At 47.9% G+C, this 14,917-nt stretch overlaps 1 protein-coding gene across 3 annotated transcripts in view; it reads left to right on the top strand.

Moving 5' to 3' along the window:
• Positions 1-14,917, top strand: part of TASOR (transcription activation suppressor) — a 1,979,545-nt gene that overhangs the window by 238,379 nt on the left and 1,726,249 nt on the right. The gene's annotated exons all lie outside the window — the stretch shown is intronic.

Genomic DNA, 14,917 nt, shown 5'->3' with positions numbered 1-14,917 from the left:
AGGCTCTGGAGAAAGTTTGGTCCATGCGCTTTAGAGTAAATGAAAGTACTACCTGGAGTACTTGACTGGCTTACTATTGGGAAGCACTATTGTGTGGGTGTCTACCTCTGAAGTATTTTTGAACCAATACTTATTACTGTTGTCTGTGTTAGGAAAGATGTTCTTTTTGCAACTTGCCCTCCATAGTTTCTATGGAAATCCATTAATTTTGCTCTGTTTTTGATCCTGTCCTGACTTTTTGAAGGGAAGTTAAGCCTTCAGCTTCACTTCCGTTTGCTGTTTGCTCATTTGTAATGGGGAAACTAATCAGTCCTTCAGACTATCGGTACTGGGAAACTTTGTTTATTTTTTTGAATTCTTGTATTTTTACATTGGACAGAGCATCTTATAATGCGGTGCAATGGGGATGAGTTTGTATCAACCGAACTTTTTACACATGGGATTTTTTCTTCCTTTTATATTTGCCTAAAGAGAAGCGGATGGCAGCAGTTACATTTTTACTGTAAAACGGGGGGGGGGGGGGTCTGGGAAACTCTCTACCAGCACGAACACAGCCCATTGACTGGTTCTTGGGTGGCTGGCCCCTGGGAAAGTCTCAACCAAGTCTTTAGCTCACTGTTCTTTTCACAGAGTAGAAATAACCCCACATATCAGTCTATGCCCTGCCCAGGGGCGGTCCAGCACCGAAAATGCTAGGCAATTCTCCTCTGAACAAGAGTACCACAGCAACCCCATACACGTGTTTCAGCCTAGTTGGGCATCATCAGTGAGGTGAAGCTGTGTCTCTCGAAGAGCAGTGAGCAAGGGGTCCACGTCTGGAGTCCCCTGGTAATTTAGGGTGAGACCCAAAATTACTTGGTATCCAAAACAGGTATAATCGAACTACCAGCTCATATATCGATACTAACTGTAAATAAGCAAGCTACTTGGATGCGTAACCCATCCCATCACACATTATATGGTAACTTGCTTCTATAAGAAAGCAGTTTCACTGAGCACTTGTGTAATCCTACACAATGATGTAAGGGTGGGGTATGTTGCAAACAATCTTGTATGCACTGCAAAAGAATTGTGTACATGCATAGTCATGCCATTCTTAAAATGCACATCATAAATTGAGGCATTTAAATATGCCTTGCTTGCAAAGTATTGTGGGTCTGCAAATATCCCAGTGAGTGTTTACTGCTGCAATCCCTCATTTTTTACAGTGCTCTTTCAACTAGTATTGGAGGCAAGCACAGGTGCCGGGGAAGGGTATGGGTGGAAGCATCACTCCTTGCGGGTGATGAACACAACAGCACATTTCAAAGACCAAGTCAGACGTTTCGGCAGTTCAGTGAAGGAACTGTGTATTTAAAGGATAGGAAATTCTACTACCCATTTAGATAACGGCACCTTCTTTTCCTTTCTATGCTCAACTGCTATAATCATGTGTTCTGTGTGTGCAGTCTCTAGCATCTCCCAGCATCTTAGTTACAGAAGAAGGCACTCATCGGTTGTACCTCTGATGAATTGATGCAATTAACTTAAAAGGTATATATGTGCGACTTTCTTCAACACGGCTCCATAATAAAGCTCAGTAAGGCTCTTGTTTAATTTTATCTAGGCTCTGGTGTGGAAGGGTGGGCAAAACTCTACACTTTATAATGTGAGAAAAAGTTTGTTTGTGCCCACACCTAATTGCGCCAAACTTCTTATGTAGCAAATTAAATTCACAAAAGTCAAATTGCTTGATATGAATAATCTTTGGTTTATTTGGTACGGTTTCTGCCCTTTTTTTTGGATGACACGTGTTTCGGCGTTTAACTAGCGCCTTTTTCAAATCCGGGCCTTGCTTATCTAGGTTAAAGTCCCCCTTCCGGGAAATATTTTTTTTTAATTCGAATTACGTAACTGTAGTCCTAGGGTTTGATCCCTCTGTCGGCAAGTCCTAATACAGATGTCAGGATTTTTTATGGTGCGAGAGGGAAGGCAAGGCGTTTCCTCCGTTCCAAATAACATTTCGTAGAGTTGGTTGTTATTTGGTTTCTGGAACACAAATTGGCTCAATCATCCCATCTTGGACAGCAAAGACCCCAGCAGCAATGGCACCATAAAAAATCCTGCAATTTGCTACATAAGAAGTTTGGCGCAATTAGGTGTGGGCACAAACAAACTTTTTCTCATATTTTTCATACAGAGTTGAGGAACTCTGTCTCCGTGCTGACCCACACTCCTGCGACAAAAGAAAAGTTCAGAAAATAACCCAGATAAATATCACATAAGAAAGACACTAACAGCTACAGCAGCATCCACCTACAGGTCGCGAGTGTACACTGTAAGATGTCTCCTCATTAAAAAGTTCCTCTCCAACTACACTTTATAATGTGGACTGTCACTTTACTCCCTATGTTAGTGGTACAAGCAGGGATCTAATCAGATTTTGCTCCCTACTTGGAGTCAAATGATTTTTCAGGGATTAAAAAATAATTAGCTTTGCCAATAGGGATACTTTCTGCTTATTAAAAGATGCTCTTTCCCCATAAAATTCCCTTTGTGATGGGGCATTAATATTATTAGAGTTCCTTCTTTCCTTTGCCACTTCTCTACTGGTCACTAATTCGAAAAAATATCAGTGTAGCTTTGTGGGTTGAAGCAATATCTTCGTTTCTCGTTTTCGTTAGGCACATTTTCCTTTTTTAAGGAGTAAAAATGCATGCTGCATATGTCTCTTAGCTCTAAGGCTGGTGTTACCACTACCCACAAGAGAACATAATGTGGATAGTAATCAAAGGCACAGGAATTTTGGGTCATCATATTCTAAGATGCGGTTATTCTGATGCAATTATCATCCTTGCACAAATTGTTAGAAGCATGTTCTCCTGGCCCTTAAATTACTCAATTAAAGTGGCACTTGAACTCCTTTCCTCATGTTTTTGACACATTGCTTTTAATTGCCATTAATCCATCGACAAATGTATTCTGTCTGAGTTTCTTGACCGCCATAACAGTTATGACAACAGTTATTTGTGTTTTGGAATACAAATGTGTGACTTTCTAGTGGCGTAAAACATACAGAGCCTCATTACGACTTGGGGCGCTATCCCAGCGTAAATCCACCAGAATACCACCCAAACAAATTACTGTTATCACCACTTGGTCGGGATGAATTTTTGCCAAAATACAACTGGTGGTGGCGGTGTAATTCCCCATTCATATTGAGTCCATTGGACTCAATGTGGATTTTTTGGTGGAATTACCGCAGCGGAAATTCCGACGATTTCAGCATTGAGTTGGAGGAGTTACCTCCAGGAGTTTCCATGGAGGCAAATCCTTCACTCCAGGCCTGAAATCGTAATTTGGCATAGTGGTAAAGTTTGCGGTAATGGAGTTCTGCCACATTTACCACCAAACCCGTAACGAGGCCGGCATTTTTCTATGCGCAGAAGGTACTGTGGCAGATATTGAAGTCTAGAACTGGTTATATCCTCCCACTTTTTAAACTGGCTTCACTTCTCACTCCAAGAATGCCCTGTGCCGGTTCCTTTTATTCTCCCCACAGCACTGTCTGTCAAACGTACTTCATTGCAAATGGCAGTGGACTGCCTGACACTCCCCACCAATGCTTGGCGCAAGCAGCTTTTCGCCACGGCCTACTCTCACTGTTGACCGTATGTGGCCAGGGACACCTCATAGGAATGCCTGCGTATTTGTAGTCCCATTGGTGCACTTAGTAACGCACTTTTGCAGTGCTTCCAGTCACTTCCGCCCACTATGCGGCAAAATGCCCAGCTGATGGCTCCGATCCACTGTGTGTTGCGGTCGGGCTCCCGATGCTTCGACTGGATCTAAGCAATGGTTTCATCGCACGGCGCCTTCATGTCTTCATAGGGCGCCCGCCGCACACCTTAGATCACTGCTGTGTGGTTAGACCTGCCGGGCGGAACTGCACCCGCCCGCAGAGTTTCACGGAAGCACCAGCACTGTTCTTATTAACAGTGCCGGTGCTTTTGTTGTCCCCATTCTCATTGAGTCCTATGGGACTCAAAGGGAATGGGGATGAACAATTCACTGGCGCCTGATTTTCAGGAACGCTGGGGTCGTAATCCCGTGGTGATTCCGGAAAGCCAGGCGGCGGTAAATAATGCAAGTCTGGCGGCAACCCGCCGGTAGCATCGGCATGGTTACCGCCAGATTTGTAACGAGGCCCAATGTGTTTGGAAAAAGTGTCGTAAGATTTTTATAGAATTGCAGTGGCTGGGGAGAGGAAATTCCTTTCCAAACTGTCTTCTGAAACGGCAGCTCACAAAGTGGCTTACCTCATTAGTTAGTTGTGCACATGGAAAATAATGTGCGCATAAAAGCCAACCGGTACCGCACACAGAGAAAAAAAATTAGAGGGAACTTTGGTCCCTACCCTACCCCCTGGTTATATAGTCTAGACGAGATACCCATTCTTTTGTCAGAGACATCTACGACCTTCATGGCCTCCCTGTGGTGCTCTCGTGGTAGTATGGGGCGCCGTTGCTGCTCACCCTGTCAGCAGGATTACTTTCACTTTTCCTGCTCAGTCTCTGCCTTGTTTCTATGTCTTCCTCTGGCTCGATCCACTCTGTTTCACCGGAGCGGGGTCTGGGATATCAGGGACCACCTGATCTTGGTTGCCACCATCAAGGGGGGGTCCAAGTGGGGGCTCAGATCACTTTTCGGGCGGCCAGAACTGGATAGACGTGCTCAAGCTGTGTCCATGAGCGTGCTCCTTGGTGGCCTCCACCTAGTATTTTTAGCAGAGTGATCCAAATTGACCCGAGTAATTTACACATGCCAAGTACTGTTATCCAGTATGTTGACGATTTGCTGATATGCAGTGAGACGGAGGATGAGTGTAGGGCAGATTCGCGGAACCCTCTAACACTGTTAGCAGACCAGGGGTACAATGTGAACGAAGCAAAATTGCAAAATTGGCAGGAAGAGGTTGTGTACCTGGGACTGATATCGGTCAAGGGGTGCAAATAACACCAGAAAGAGTACAGGCAAGTAACTCCGCCACACGTCTACGCACAGTGAAGGAAATGCAGAAGTTCCTGGGGCTATGACACTATTGCAGGGCATAGGTGTTCGATTATTCCCCATTCACAAAACCCCTATTGCAGGGCCTTAAGGAAGCACAAAAAGAGAACTGAACTGAAATGGAACTCAGAAATGAATGTGTCACGAACTTTACCCATGTCCTGGCAATTCATGGCCTCTGGCCCTTGCCACACTATTCCAGCAAGGCCCCAAGGGCCCAATCATGCCCCTCTCGGCTGTCCTGGAGCCATATGGCAGGTGGAGTTTCCATTGGCGAATGGACCAACATGGCTGCCCCCACAAGGATCGACGTAGAACTGCATCATGCAGTCTAGCATACAGGGCGTGGTCCTCCCTGGAGGCACCTGGGATACCTGCTGGCTATTTAAGCCACGGCCAAGCTGAGGCACGCGCTTCGCGTTGTTCTGCACTTGCAGCGTGATGTTCACCAAGACCTGCTCGCAGCATCCTTGGCCTGCATCGTCTGGAAGAAGCAGCACACTGTTATTCCTCCTTACCTGTTCAGCGTCCAGCTCCTCGCCCACTCTGCAATCTTCTCGTCTTCATCCGCTAGCAACATCCTAGAGTGGAGAGACCAGAAGAGGACAATTGGTAAGCGTTCGCCTTCCGACTCCATCACCACCAGTCTCTGCTTACTTACCGAAGCTTTCCTGGAAGTTCTACTGCCGCCCGGACATCTTCCATTCTACGCTCCACTTCCAACTGGCTGCATATCTTCCATGACTTCTCAGCGACCTGCAAGAAAGAACAGCACGGGTTAGCCTATTCAAAGACACTCACAGCGCCGTGCTTTGCGCATTCTCTTACCTTCTCGAGCACTGCCGTCTCCATCACCCCTTCCGCATCAACGAGAGAAGTAGAAGGTCAACAGGGCAACAACAATTGCGGACACTCATTCCTCAAAAACCAAAGACATACCTCAAGTGGGGAGTCGTAGCCGGCCTGGACTTCCGGGCGCACACCAGTGATGTAACTCGGTGAAAGGTGCCCAACCACGACGCGCCCATGCACAGAACGGCAGGACGGAGAGCGCACCTTAACGAAATAAAAGGATCAACCCACGGCAGTGCGAGTCCCCGGGGGGAGGTGAATCCAACCCAGAAGCGCCCCAGTCCAGTCGGGTGGCGTCCCTGTGGATACAAGGTGAGCGTTACAGAACGGAAAGCCCAAACATAATTCACTTGGGCGCCTAATATGGAAACCTCAGAAACCGACCACTTGGCCCAGTTGTTGGGGCAGTTACGTGCAGAGGTACTCATCCCGACAAGAAACCATCGCCCTGCCGAGAGAACTAATTGTGGCCAAAGAACAAACTGATGATCTTGGCAGACAACTCCTTCAATCGCAGGCCGGACAAGCCCCGTTTCCCGGAATCAGCCCATCAATGCCCACTCCCATGAGTAATCCGATCCAGATCAATCTACCTGGGATAGTACCACTAGCTCCACCAGAGGGTTTCTCGGGGGATCCTCGAAGAGACGCGACCTTCATGAATCAGTGTCACCTCCACTTTTTGTGCAGACCTGGGGCGTTTCCTAATGACCAATCCCATGTGGCCTTTGTTTTATCCTACTTGAGTGGTAGTGAAGCAGACTGGTCGGTGCCGTTCATCAGCCACGATGATCCACTGTTACACAATTTCGGGGGCTTTCAGCAGGAGCTGGAAAAGCTCTTCGCCCGTCGCTCCCATGGGCAGGCTTTGGATAACAAACTTTTGTTCCTGCAACAAGGAACACAGGATCTGTTGGCATACATAGCCACCTTTAATAGGCTGGTGGTCGAAGCAGAATGGCCGGAGGACAAACAAACCACCTTGTTCCATCGGGGCTTGCGAGGGGAGTTAAAATATGTACTGGCCCAAGTAGTGGACCCTCCCAAGGACTGTGCCGAATTCATAAATCTGGTGGTGCAACTCGACCACCGGTTGCAAGATCGGAGAATAGACCGAAGCAAACCGGATGCACGCCCCATGTTCGTGCGCCCCAAGGTGAGAGGAGAGAACAGCAGTTATGCATGTACTGTGGAAAAGCAGGCAATTGCCTTAAGGAGTGTCTGGTTAAACCACCAAGAAGAACTGTGGGGGCCACAGACCAGGAGAAAACAAGTGAGGAGTCAGAAAACTACCAAGCCTGGCAATTGTAGGGGTCCAATTATCGAGCGAAGAAATCCAACTACAGACCTCCCATTTTGCTTTGCCCATGATCCTAATTACCCATCGGCAGCCATCAAAGATGCATTCATTGGAAGCCTACATTGATAGCGGAGCAGTGGGGAATTACATGGACCAGGATCTTGCAGCAAAGATGGGGCTCCCACTCTGTTCTAAGCCCACCACAGAGACTGTAACCACTGTAGACGGCACCGAAATTGCCTCCGGTCCTGTGCCCGAGTGTACCACAGAACCCACCCTCTTATGTGAAGATGGCCATCGCGAAACTATCACCTTTGACCTCATCAAAGCACTGCAGTTCCAATTAATCCTAGGAATGCCGTGGCTGGTCGAGCACAACCCACGAATCAACTGGCGTGCCTGAGTTGATCTTCTCTCACGACTGCACACACACCTGCTATGGGAAATGGGAAGCATGCAAGTTCACCTGTCCAGGAAGGTACGATAAGTGTCCTAGGCGCGGTTGCTACCTTACCAATTCAATACCAAGACGTGTTCCAAAAGGAGCAGGCGAATACCTTGCCACCCCACAGGCCCTATGATTGCCAGATCGACCCGATACCTGGAGCCTGAATTCCGTGTGCCCGTATCTACGCACTCGCCGAACCTGAGATCCAGCATCTGAAACCTATCTGAAGCAATACCTGGCCAACAGTTTAATCCGCCCTTTGAAGTCATCGGCAGCGTCTCCCTTATTCTTAGTACCGAAGAAGGAAGGCGAATTGAGGACTTGCATTGACTACCGTGCATTGAATCAAGTCACCGTCAAGAACCGCTACACCCTACCTCTGATCCCGGAACTGCTAGACCAAGTCAAGGAAGCCCAAATCTACACTAAATTGGACCTTGGTGGGGGAGGGGGGGCCTACCATCTTGTGTGCATTAAAGAAGGGGACGAGTGGAAAATGGCGTTCCAAACCAAATACGGCCTATACGAATACCAAGTGATGCTGTTCGGCCTGTGCAATGCCCCAGCCACATTTCAATACTTCATGAACGATGTTCTTGGAGAATTAATTGATGTCTGTGCCTTAGTCTACATCGATGACATCCTGGTGTTTTTGGCTTCTGAACAAGACCATGTCAGGCATGTACGGGCCGTTCTCACCAAGCTCCGTCAAACATCATCTCTATGCCAAGCTTGAGAAATGCTCATTCCACGTTACGGAAGTAGAATTCCTGGGTTTTATCCTCACTCAAAAAGGAATCCGAATGGATGTGCACAAGGTGGATGCTGTCCTCAATTGGCCAGCCCCAAGCTCATTCAAGGGAGTCCAGAGCATGCTAGGTTTTGCGAACTTCTACCGAAAGGTAGAGTACCTCCTTGGAGGTATTCTACCTTTCCTCTCCTTCCCTCAAAAGCTCACTGTCTCCCAAGCTCTGGTTCTTTCCAGACTGGATTACTGTAACAGCCTCTTCCTAAATCTACCTGCCTCTGCTCTCCGCCCTCTACAACTAATCCAGAACAGGACTGCAAGACTTGTTCTTGGCCTCAAGCCCTAGGATCATATCTCTCCCTTCATTGGCTCCCAGTGGATGCAAGGATTAAATTTAAAATCCTCTTCATTGTCCACAAGGCTTTCTGGGGCCGGGGTCCAAAATACCTTCAACTATCCCCCCGTAAATACCTCTCCTCATGAGCCCTTCGCTCCTCTACTTCAAACTCCCTCAGGGTTAGTCGTTTTGCAATAAAACGAGCTGGCGGTAGATCCCTGTCTTCGGCTGGTGCCTCTCTTTGGAACAGCCTCCCGGCCACCTTGAAACTTGAGGAAAACCATCTTCGGTTCCGGAAACTTCTCAAGACCTTCCTCTTTGCCTCTGCCTTTCACCCTTCTTCCCTGTTGATCTGTTTCTTCTCATGGCATTGTGCACCTGGCCACCCTCTGTTCTTTCAGGCCCAGGTATCTGCTCACCCTGCCGCCCTCCTGCACTGGCTCCAGGCCACCATCTGCACTAGGGTTCTGTATCTGTACCCATACAGTCCCCCTCCCACGTTTCTTCTGCACTTATCAGATATATCTTTCTGACTAACTTTCACCTGCCACTTGCTGGCTGCACTACCATGGTTTAAAGCCCTTATTTATTATTTATTCTATTTTAATATTAGTTTTTTCTCCTCTGCTTCGCACGTTCCACTCCCCTCCCGCCCCCCTCCTTGCACTTTTCCCCCCATTTTCCTTTCCCATGCACTTGCGCTTTCTTAAATGTCACTGGGCCTAATAGGATCGCAGTTTTTTTCACTCACTTATTCCCCTCCCTTTTTGCCTGGTCGCGCTCTGAAACACTTGTGTACGAGCGCGATATAAATAAAATATTTAATTTCATTTACTGCCGTTTCATCCCAGGGTTCTCGCAAATAGTACACCCGATCACTTTGCTACTAAGGAAGTGCAACAAAACGTTTCGATGGACAGAGGAGGCCGAAAAGGCCTTTCAGGAACTCAAGGCGAACTTCACCACCGCTCCAATCTTACGACATCCACACCCGGACCTTCCATATGTAGTGGAAACTGATGCTTCCACTATGGCGATGGGTGCAGTGTTATCGCAAAGGGACCCACACACTGGCCAGCTACATCCCGTGCGCTTTTGGTCACAAATTCTGGCCACCTGAATTCAACTATGCCATCCTGGATAAGGAGTTGCTGGCCATAAAGGCCGCCTTTGAGGCCTGGCGACACTATCTGTTGGGAGCCAGACATACTATCACCGTGATAACGGACCACCGAAATCTACAATATCTGAAAAGTGCAAAGGCTCAATCTTCTCGACAACTACGATGGGCCCTATTCTTTGCGGAATACGACTATGTAATCACATACCGACCAGGAGTCAAAAATTGCAAGGCTGACGCCCTTTACCGCATGGGCACCGATGAGCTGGTGTACACGCCTCCGGACCCCATGGCTATCATTCATGGGGAAAGACTCTTGGGCATTACAACTACGATGATGCAAGACGAGTTGCTGTATGTCCGGCAAGTATTAACTCGGGAGCAACTACGAGAGTGGGGCTCAAGAGAAGAACACTACAGTGTTAAGGACCAACTGCCTTACTACAGAAATCGGCTATTCGTGCCAGTAAAAGAACTTCAAGAACAGGTCATCTCAGAATATTACGACTCCTCAGGGAAGGACACCCGGGAATTGCCAAGACTCTGGCCAAGGTGAAACAAAGTTACTGGTGGCCAACATGGCACAAAGATATAATTCAATTCATCCCTTCCTGTGGTATCTGTGCTCAGAATAAATCATCAAAGCAAAGACCCGCTGGGCTTCTACAACCATTGGATATTCCGCCGGCTCCGTGGCGCACGTTATCACTTTATTTCATCACCGACCTAACCTCCTGCCAAGGTTAGAACGCTTTCCTAGTGATCGTGGACCTATTCTCCAAGATGGCCCATTTCTTCCCGTTCAAAGGGCTACCAAACGCATCGAGTCTCGCTAGAACCTTCCTAGAACACGTGGTACGGCTGCATGGGTTCCCATCAGTCTTGATTTCAGATCGAGGTACCCAATTCAATTCCAACTTCTGGAGGAAGTGTTGTTCGAGGGCCCAAATGGACATCTGACTATCCACTAGCCATCACCCCCAAACGGATGGTCAAACGGAGAGGACGAACCAAACGCTCGAGCAATACTTGCGCTGCATGCTTCACCAAGTAGATGGGAGTTGGAAGGATCTATTGTGGATTGCTGAGTATGCCTATAACAACTCCCTACATAGCAGCACCGGGCAAACTCTGTTCTTTACTGTATATGGCAGACATCCACGCACGTCAGAACTAGACATCCCTACAACTCTGGAAATGCCAGCCGTCACGAATCTAAATGCAACTATTTCACAGGCCTTCATGAGAGCCAAAGTACATTTGCAGCAAGCCAAGGCCCGCCAAAAGAGGTACGTGGACCAGCATTTCACCAAGGCCCCTGACTACCAAATAGGGGACATGGTGTGGTTAGCCTCCAAGCATGTACCTCTAAATGGAACTCTAACATTCCGCCCACGGTTTTTAGGACCATTCCCAATCGAATCCATCAAAAATGCAGCCGCAATAAAGTTGACGTTGCCAACCCACATGCGGATACATCCAGTATTTCCTGTATCCCTCCTGAAACCAGTTCAGTCTGGAACCCGAGTAACTACCCCACCGGGGCCTGTGATTTTTCATGGAGAACCAGAGTTTGAGGTAAGACATCCTGCATTCCAAATATGTTAGAACGTAACTCTACTACCTAGTGGACTGGAAAGGCTATGGTCCGCAAGACAGACCATGGGAGCCCAGTGATTACATTCATGCTCCATGCCTGATTCAGCGTTTCCACCAAGAGTAACCCACCAAGCCGGGACCAGACAGAAGGACCATCCTGCGAGGGGCCTTGGTGGGGAGTGCTGTCACAAACTTTACCCATGGCCAGGGAATTCAGGGCTTCTGGCCCTTGCCACAGTATTCCAGCAAGGCCCCAAGGGCCCAATCATGCCCCTCTCGGCTGTCCTGGAGCCAGTCCTGGCACCTTTGGCGCCAGGCTCGTATGGCAGGTGGAGTTTCCATTGGGAAATGGACCAACATGGCTGCCCCTCAAGGATCAACGTAGAACTGCATCATGCAGTCTAGTATCCAGGGCGTGGTCTGTCCTGGAGGCACCTGGGATACTTGCTGGCTATTTAAGCCACGCCCAAGCTGAGGCACGCGCTTCGCATTGTTCTGTACTTGCAGCGTGACGTTCACCAAGACCTGCTCGCAGCATCCTTGGCCTGCATCGTCTAGAGGAAGAACAACAACAGTTATTCCTCCTTACCTGTTCAGCATCCAGCTCCTCGCTCACTCCGGAATCTTCTCGTCTTCATCTGCTAGCAACATCCTAGAGTGGAGAGACCAGAAGAGGACAATTAGTAAGCGTTCGTCTTCCGACTCCATCACCACCAGTCTCCGCTTACTTACCGAAGCTTTCCTGGAAGTTCTACTGCCACCCGGACATCTTCCATTCTACGCTCCGCTTCCATCTGGCCGCATATATTCCAGAACTTCTCTGCGACCTGAAAGAACAGCACAGGTTAGCCTATTCGAAGACGCTCGCAGCACCACGCTTTGCGTATTCTTACCTTCTCGAGCTCTGCCCTCTACATCAGCTCGACGTCTCAATCACCCCTTCCACATCAATGCGAGAAGGTCCACAGGGCAACAATAATTACGGACACTCATTCTTCAAAAACTAAAGACTTACCTCATGTGGGGAGTCGCAGCCAGTCTGGCCTCCCGGGCCCACGCCAGTGAAGTAACTCGGCGACAGTTCCCCCAACCACAACACGCCCCTGCATGGAACGGCAGGACGGAGAGCGCACCTTAACGAAATAAAAGGATCAACCCACGGCAGTGCGAGTCCCCGGGGGGAGGTGAATCCAACCCAGAAGCGCTCCAGTCCAGTCGGGTGGCGTCCCTGTGGATACAAGGTGAGCGTTACAGAATGAGAGCTTTACAGAGTTAAGACACGCGCCACTGCTGGTCACCTCAAACTACAGAGAAAATGTTTCTATTCTCACTTTCAGACAACTCAGTAATGACAGCGGTCCTCGCACAAAAGAAGCCACAAGGCACAAGCCACTGGCATTTTACATTGGTATTCTAGACCCAGTGATGTAGGGACACTTCCCCTGCGAACAAGCGCTTGTAGCTGCAGAGTTTACCATAGAAAAGGCGCGATAATCACCATGGGGTGCCCCGTACTACTGTATGTGGAGCACTCGTTATTTGCCATCCTGGAAAAATCAAAAAGCATGCTAACACAGATGGCATCAGGTTACGTAGTTATGCAGAGTTATCCAGCCATTGAAGTAGTGCAGTGTGGTCAACCCAGCTACATATCTAGCTGAACCAGGGAAGGAAGGGGACTAAATGCACTATTGTTCCCCACAATGGACAGAATGGAAGAAAGCATCTAGGTGAATGAGGAAGATAGAAGGCGCAGACATGGTTTATATTGACTGGTCGTCAAGTATAGAACCTGATACTGGGAGGAGACACACTGGAGCACCGGTTGTATGTTAGAGGAATGGGGAATATATAATGGCATCCCAACTGCGATTACCATCACATTACTCAGCACAGGCTGCAGAGTTGGTAGCTATGGTCAGTGAACTAAATATGATGGTGGGACATGCAGCTAACATATTTTCTGCCTACGTTACATCAACAATACATTTGGGATTGGCACGTTGGGAAAGAAGGGGGTTCAGGTGAAGTGACGGGTCCCCAGTGCAACACGCAGAGCTGCTTTAGCAACTAATTGAGGTGCTGAAGGTGCTGGTAGAGGTGGCCTTGATAATATGTGCCACCCAAACAGGAAAACACAACCGAATATCACTAGGAAACAAAATGCTGACAGGGCAGCCAAAGAAGCAGCCTACTTACCAGAAGGGACCATAAGGTGGTACCCAGGGGCAAAGGAAATAACCCAATTTATGGCAGCAGAAAGAGAGATGGGTCAAGAGGAGCGAAGATGGGAGAGTTTCAACACAATACCCATCGTTTAAATTGTAGAGCTGCAAGGAGAGGCCCCAAAAGAGGGAAAAACATGTGGGTGCTCACTCTCAGCAACTGACTTAATCTGAAGGCAGAATAGCACAGGGAAGCCTGTAATGCCCCATAAATTGCTAAGTGTAGCAGTAGAACAGCTGCACTTCCCCGCCCATATACCAAAGAATATATAGCGGCAGAAATAAATGAAGGATGGTATGTGCCAAATTTGCATGAGAGAGTGGTGGAGTTCTTGGGAAACATGTGCAACCTGTCAACAATTTCTGTCTGGTTATACTCTGAAAACAATCAGGGGAACAATACCTCAGCTGGAAGGGCCCTTCTTTTACTTGCATATCGACTATGTTGATATGCAAGACAGATGTCCCTCTTATATAGGTACATGATAACTTTGGGGCTCTCCATTCTCACGTTGGCTTGAGGAGGGACCCTGTGTAAAAAACTATGCAAAGTCAGCAACTAAGTTCTTGGTGAGGGAGGTGTTTCCAAGATGGGGAGTAGGTGATGAAATAAGATTGGACAATGGCCAACATTTTGCCAACAATATATTTGCTGAGTTAACCTGCCTTCTGGGAATAAAACATAAACTTTGCAAAGACTACCGACGGCAATTGAACGTGATTGTCGAAACTAAACGGCTTGTTTAAAACACACTTGGCGAAACTAACATCGTCATTATGCCAAAATTGGCTTTATTGCCTCCTATTAGCGCTTTTTAAAATGTGGTTTTATTAAGATTTTCAAATGCAACTTGGACATTACAAAAATACTGTTTGGAGCATATTAAGAAAACCAACTTTTCGCTCTCAGCCCATCCCCAAACAGTCCCATATTGTCCACTTTACCACAACCATCCCTCTCTCACTCCCCCTGCCCCCATGGAACGGTGTCTCCTCTAGAATTTATCAATATTGATTGTTCTCCTGTTCATGGAACATGTGCCGTTTTCTGTTATGTTGTAAGCCACTGTCTTTGGCCGCCTCAATGGAGCACAGTTCAGAATGTATTTCGGGCCTCCTCGGATGGAACATTTCTATAAAGGTTAGTTTCTCTGGACCTGATCATAAATTCGTTAAGTCCAAGGTCCCAGATCCTTATACAATACGCCCCCTTAGTTACTTGTTCACAAATCCATCCCA

This window comes from Ambystoma mexicanum, chromosome 2p (assembly GCF_040938575.1).
Source record: "Ambystoma mexicanum isolate Mex_15411 chromosome 2p, UKY_AmexF1_1, whole genome shotgun sequence".
NCBI lineage: Eukaryota > Metazoa > Chordata > Amphibia > Caudata > Ambystomatidae > Ambystoma > Ambystoma mexicanum.
Note: the sequence above shows the minus strand (reverse complement) of the source record. Positions and strands in the feature narration are given on the sequence as shown.